Genomic DNA, 6,894 nt, shown 5'->3' with positions numbered 1-6,894 from the left:
TAAACTAAGCATTTTAAAATTAGATTTAATTTAGTTTGCTTTTGTTTTTGTCTTTCAATAATCATCTAAATGCAGAGTAGATGATGATTAAAAAAAAAGAATGAAGAATCACAGATGATGATTGAAGCAAATTCAATTAAAAATTAAATGAGAAATTATTTATTGTGACATTGTCCAATGCTGGGCTGCAAATTTTAATCATTTTTTAAATTTATTTAATTTAAAATATATGCTCTCCACCTCAAATTAATGTTGAAGTGTCTTGCCCCTGTAACTCATACTTTTCTGTTAGCAATAGAGTCGTTCCAGTCATCTAGTAACTGCTTTCAGGGGAAGTTTTGAATTGAAATAATGTGACTTCCAGTTTGCATCGAAAGTTCGTATATAGTTAATTGGGCCCTCCTGTCCTAAGGCTTCCATATCTGATCTAGTCTTTCATCTAACTCTGTTCTCTAGATTAAGGAAAGAGGGATGGATGACAGTGAGATTTAATCTACAATTTTTTCAAATTTCAGCCCAACAAGCACAATTGAATAAGAGAAAATATTTTAAATATTTTAGCATATATAATTTTTAAAACATTTTTTTTCTTATCTATTTAAAATATATGTATAATTTTTTAAAAGAATATCTAATGATTAAATTTGTTAAAGTCAGAGTTATATTTCTTTCTGGTGAATAAAGGAAGTTGGAAATGAATGCTTTTTTATTCCTTTGGAAATGACTGGGTCATTTCTTCTGCTGTCATTTTGCTGCATAATGTACAAATACCACCATACACAAATATGTAAATATTTTGTGTGTGAAACAAGCAACACTCCCATTCCTCCAGGTATTCTCAGTGCTTGTTCACATTTCACACCAGGAGAATACAAACAAGTGGTTGTAAGTGGAGATATCATTCTTTGGGGAAAACATCTTTACCTGGAGTGATGTTACGTTAGTTATTCTTTGTAGTTTTTGACAACAAATCTTTATTATAAATAAAAGTTCATTAGTAGACTGATTGAAATATGACAAAATTAAGTTCTGAGATTACTGTTATTTAGAAAATAAAAATGTGTTAAATTAATGCTGAAGATTAGAAAAATTCTTCATTTTTTGATATTTTAGAGCAGCGATTCCCAACCCGGGGTACGCGTAATCCTGGAGGTACGCGATAGGTTGTTTAGGGGTACAGAAAAAAAGTTATATTATTTTTTCTGCCATAATAACTATTATGTAACACAAATNAATACGATTTTGTAATGATCATTAAGAGAACATTTTTCCCATAATAGTTATAAATATTTAATTTTTAGATGACTTCTATAAATATTTAACATTATAAACTTCTTAAAACTGATCATTAGTACTTTTCATATATAAAAATAAGCTTTTTAATAAGCAAAAGTTCAACATGCTATAAAAAAAACTGGCTACATCATAAAATCCAATCTTTTGATATAATACAGTATAATCTTATTTTTTATGTCAGTGACAAACAGTTCAGGTCAATCCTTGGATGCATAGTAGTAATTCTGGCTATTAATACTTTAATCTCATGCAATAAATAACAATGAATTTGACTCTTAAATCAGCAAACCATTCTACTCCAGCAACTGACATGCTAAACACAGAGAACTAATGAATACTACTCACCATGTAATATCCTGAGTTGCATCATTTTTCTCAAGTAGTATATTCACCATGCTGTGATAAAATTTTGCTCTCTATATTCAGAAATGCTGAACTAAAATCTTATTCAGTAGAGTAAAAACATAATTAAAATGTTTTAAACGTATTTTAAAGTTTTTAAATTAATTGTAAATAGTTGTACAAGTATATAGGCAAACATCTGGGACTAAGTACAGCCCTCAGGTATATTTTATAATAAAATAAATAATATAATTATCAAACTATGGACTGAAATTAAAAAAACAAACAAAATACAAAGTTTTAAAATATACTTGTAGAATTTACAAAATTATAAAACTAGCAATTGAGAAAAGATTTATCTCAAATTGAAATGGAGTCTTAGCTGAGTATTGTAAGAAACAGTTGATTTTTCATAAGACAATCCAATGGAAATTTTGATGTGAAATATCTGCAGTAATGCCATTAGGAAAATGATATATGGCAAAATTTTTTAAACAATTTTTATAATTTAATCAAATTTAACATTATAGATCAATGTGAATAGTAAAAATATATAATTCTCATTCTTTATTGACTAAATTTATGAAGCATATATGATTGTTATAAATACTTCCAATATAAATTAAAATTTGTTAATCTCAAAAGAGTTTTCAAAAATAGTTTGTATTTAAATTTGCTCCACTTGAGTTTTGTTTTCTTTGATATGTATTATATAAGCCTGAATAAATGCTTTAAAAAATTAAGAAAAAAATATTTGCAAGTTTTACAATTAGTTTTTATTCTAGTAACATCAATATAAGTGTTTTCTTTTCTATAGATAAATAAGACTATGAGTAAACAACCACTCACTACACCAGAATATAGTTAATCACATATTCTGAACCATTATGGTGTGTAGATGATAAACAAACAAAAACGAACATTTTCAAACTCCTGATGAAGGACTCAGAAGGAGTTTGAAAACATTCATTTTTGTTTGTTTTTGTCATCTGCACACTGTAATTGGTTCAAAATAGGTGATTAAGACTATGAGGAAAAGTAAATACAATTAATAAGATAGGAGAAATACAAGACCGATACTGAAATTAATCAAAAATCTTTTTCAGTAAAAAACTTTAAACCTCAACCTGCAAAAATTATTTATTTTATCAAACATTTTATCTGTATATGCAAGCATCTTCAGGATTCAATAGAAATGGAATACACTAGTACAGTACATTGTGTAACTTTGTTGTATCACAATAGAATTGAGATGGAGTCAGAAAGAAGTGATCCTTACAGCTGACAGTTGCAAAGGCAAACTTTGCATTTGCTGCCACAAACTTACTGACACAGAAAAACAATCCAAGAACAAAGCAGTTGGCATCAATTGCTTTGTTCTTCAGCTTTGTTTGTTTTTCACACCTATTTTCTGTTAGGCACATGCAATGTTGCATTTTTTTTTATTTTTTTTTTATCCCTAAATTCCATTAGGCATGCTCAATTAAGTCAGGGAGCATGGGCATTGTCAATTTGACCTACTGTATATCAAAAACAAAGTCATGGAATCCTATTTTTTACATTTACATGGACCCTTATTACATTTCTGGATTCCTCATTGCAATTAATCAAAATTGGTCCATCCACTTTTGAGAAAGGACTCAATTCTATCAATATAAGCCCATAGAAGATATGCTAGCAACCTGTGATATTATCCAACAAAGTTGTGTGCACTTGTGCTAAGACCTTGTATCTTGAAAACAAAGTCATAGATCCCTATTTTTATTACATTTTTGGATTCTTCATCTCAATTAGTGAAATTTGAATTAATTAAAATCTATTGATCAAATTTTCAGATAAAACAAAATTTTGTAAGCCATATAGAAGAGGCTTCACTAATGCTCTGCCTCAAATATAGTACAGAATATATGCAATTTGAATTTAATTTAAATGTAGAAAAATAATTGCATTTAAATAAGAATATCACAATTGAAACTGCAAACAAATAAAGTAGAAAAAACAAAAGTAAAAATGAAAATAATAAAGTAACAAAACATACATGTAAAGTAGGTAATAAGAGGAACTCTGATTTAGTATATACAAACAAAATATTTTCAGGCTGAGAAAGGGCATCCTTGTGGTTTATATACAGTGTTTGGTGTGCTTAAATATTAACTTTTAAGGATTTTTTTCCATAGTTTGGCCTCTAGCTGTCTTGAGGAGCTTTGCATTGTCAAAATGATGGATGTTTTCAGGTGTCATTAACATAATGGCTAATGCAGTTGTACATTTTCCTTTTTACACATCATACTGACATTCCTTGAGTTGTGTGGTGAGGTTATTATCTATATGTCCATATTTTGTTACTTTATTATGAAAATAATACAAAATGTACTTGTTACTTTACTACATCTTTATTTTTTACTTTATTTGTATTTGGATATGATATTCTTATTTAAATGCAATTCTTTTTCTACATTTTAATTTAAAATGCATACATTCTAAACTATATTCTAATTCATTTTTGTTGGATCTTGAAGATGGCTGTGTAGACAGCTGAAAATGCTTATTAAAATAAATAACTTTTGCTAGTTAAAGTTTAAAATTGTTTCATTGAAAATGATTACCAGTTTTTTCTGCCAAATCAAAAATCTTTTTAACTGAGTTGTAATGCTCAGGCATAAGTTTATAAACCGTAAGTAATGAAATAAATAAATCTTTCTAACTCAGCTTCTAAAAACTGTTTATCTGTATACTATTATATCAATACAGAATTGAGTAACTTAGATGGAAAAAAAAGCAATTTTACTTTTTTCCTTTATTGATTTTTTTTTTTTGAAAAGACTACAGTTAAAAATAATACTAATATAGTTAAAACAAACGAGTTTAAAGTAATAAATATTAAATTTATTGTTTTATCTTGTTAATTTTAAATAAGTAATAATAAAAATATCATAGGGAAAGATATTTTAATTTAAAGAAAATTTTTAACTTAAACTGTTATTTATTTATTATTCTATATATTAAACTATAAACTATTTATCATTAAATTTTTTTATTTTCAGATTTTTATGGATCAAGTGGTTGTGATACATCATATTATAGTTCAGATGAGGAATCCAAAGATATTAATTCATTAAATGATTCAACGACATCCATAACTCATTCTTATTATTCTAATTATTTTAATTCTGGTAAGTTTTCATCATTGTGTGTATACAGTTGAACTTAGTTATAAAAAGCACTAGGGGACTGGCAAGATTTCCTTATTATATCTGTGAAGAGCAGTGATGTAACTATGGAGAGAATGGGTTGCTGCTTTGGGTGCAAACACATGGGGCACTTGGCAGGCAGCAAAATTTTGTAGCTATGCTACAGATGATTAGTGATTTTTAATTCTAAATAAATTTAATAGATTCAAAAAACAAAATTATGTAATTACATTATATCATATTTTTATTAATTGTTATATAAACGACAATATAATTAATATTAAACAATATATTTTTTGTAATTAAATATAACATTAAACAATAATATGCTTAATTTCAGTTAGTTTTAATTAATATAAACATTGTGATAATTTGGTTGAGATTATGAGATGATCTCAATTTATTCTTTAACTGCTTACTAATTGAGACATTAGTGAATAATAATTGCTTTTACAAAGATGTTTTATTCAATAACATACTTCTTTTTACAATATGCATTTTGGCTAAATTACTGTTTGGCCCTCTTCAGTTGTATTATAAATTAAAGTACATAAAAGTTAAAATTGTATTTATAAATTATTCTAAGTGGTATTTTTACAAAATTTTTATGATATTACTTATAGTTAAACTGTTTACATATAAAAAATTTGTTGTTGTCAATTTTTTTTTCATTAATAATGTTTTTTCAGTTCTTTTCTTTACTAGGTTACATCAAAATTATTATAGTTTTTTTACATAAATATTTTTAAAATTTATAGAATGACTTACATTTTGGATTTTCGTTACATTTTTAAATCCATACATAAAGTATATACATTAAAGTGTTACAAATTTGGCCTTACAACTTTTGCCTTCTTGTACACTTTAACTACTCTATTAGAATTAGTTTTTAACATAATGTTGTAGTTCACAGAACCTATGTATATATTGGTGGATGATGTCATACCAACACACTTCCAACACATGTTTAATTTTAGTTCATCATTTAAATTTAACAGTTTTTGCCTTTTTTATGAAATGGTGTTTTTAATTCTCCTTTTTATTAAATTTTTTTCTTTTCATAAAATTTAAATATTATTTGTATCTATTTTATAGTTATGTTTTGTGACATGCATAAACCATAGCGATTGTACATTCTCTACATTTTAACCGTAATATCAGCTTTGTGTTCTTTAATTCTGAATTTTAATTGGTGTTTGGTTTCTATATAAAATTTTTTATTTTTATTATTACATGTACAGTTTATACAATATACAACTGTAGACATTTCAGATTTATCTTAATTATTTTGTTCATTATGATGAATTAATTTACATTTATTTTTTAACGTTGGGGTAATACATATTTCAGTATCTTTAAAATTTTTTTAAAATTTATTTTATAAATTCTTTATATAGGGAAATGAAAAGTGTATGACATTCTTTTTATTTATTTTGACATTAACCCGTTGCGTACAAAGACATTTTTGATATCAATGTGATTAAACATAAAAAAATACTTAAAACTGGAAAAAAAACAAAAGAAATGCGTTAATTTTGAAGAAAAAGCTTCAAATTTTATTTTCCTTTGTCTCGCCTTTCTGTGAAATTTGACACTGATGAGTCATTGTTTACACAGCTGGATGACCTTGAACACAGCTGGAGTTGGATTTCCCGGGACATTCTCAGAAGTCTCGGGAGGCGATGGGTTTATAGTAGGGTGAATACTAGCTGGCCGTATATTTTTAAAAAGTTAAAATTTTTATTGCGATTTTCGACCCCCCGACTTAATTAAACTTATAGACTATATAATAAAATATATTAATTAAAAAAATTTTAAAACTATCGGAGGTCGTTTTTGACATTAGAAACTAGCTTTAAATAACTTTACCGAAGAAAAATTTGTGCACTACAACTTTAGAACGATGAATAAAATTTGATATCAAACTCTCATTAAAAAACAATTAAAAAGCAATTAAGCGTGAATCGTGCGTCATTAAAGATAAATTAAAATCGCGATAAAATTCTTTCGCGCGGGAAAAAAATTTGGAGACTTAAAATACATTCCAAAAATTAAAAAAAAAATT

The 6,894-nt window shown here is 26.3% G+C and overlaps 1 protein-coding gene across 1 annotated transcript in view; it reads left to right on the top strand.

The window, feature by feature from the left end:
- The first annotated feature begins 4,679 nt into the window (after window positions 1-4,679).
- LOC111620158 (serine/threonine-protein kinase pak-1-like) overlaps window positions 4,680-6,894 on the top strand; it is a 42,889-nt gene continuing 40,674 nt past the window's right edge. Inside the window, exon 1 of the mRNA XM_023362028.1 lies at window positions 4,680-4,811. The gene's annotated coding sequence lies outside the window, so the exon portion shown is untranslated. The remainder of the gene's footprint in view (window positions 4,812-6,894) is intronic.

The sequence above is a fragment of the Centruroides sculpturatus genome, unplaced genomic scaffold (genome assembly GCF_000671375.1).
Source record: "Centruroides sculpturatus isolate CEXI.00-Female unplaced genomic scaffold, Cexi_2.0 scaffold202, whole genome shotgun sequence".
Classification (NCBI taxonomy): domain Eukaryota; kingdom Metazoa; phylum Arthropoda; class Arachnida; order Scorpiones; family Buthidae; genus Centruroides; species Centruroides sculpturatus.
This window is presented reverse-complemented; position numbering and strand designations above follow the sequence as displayed.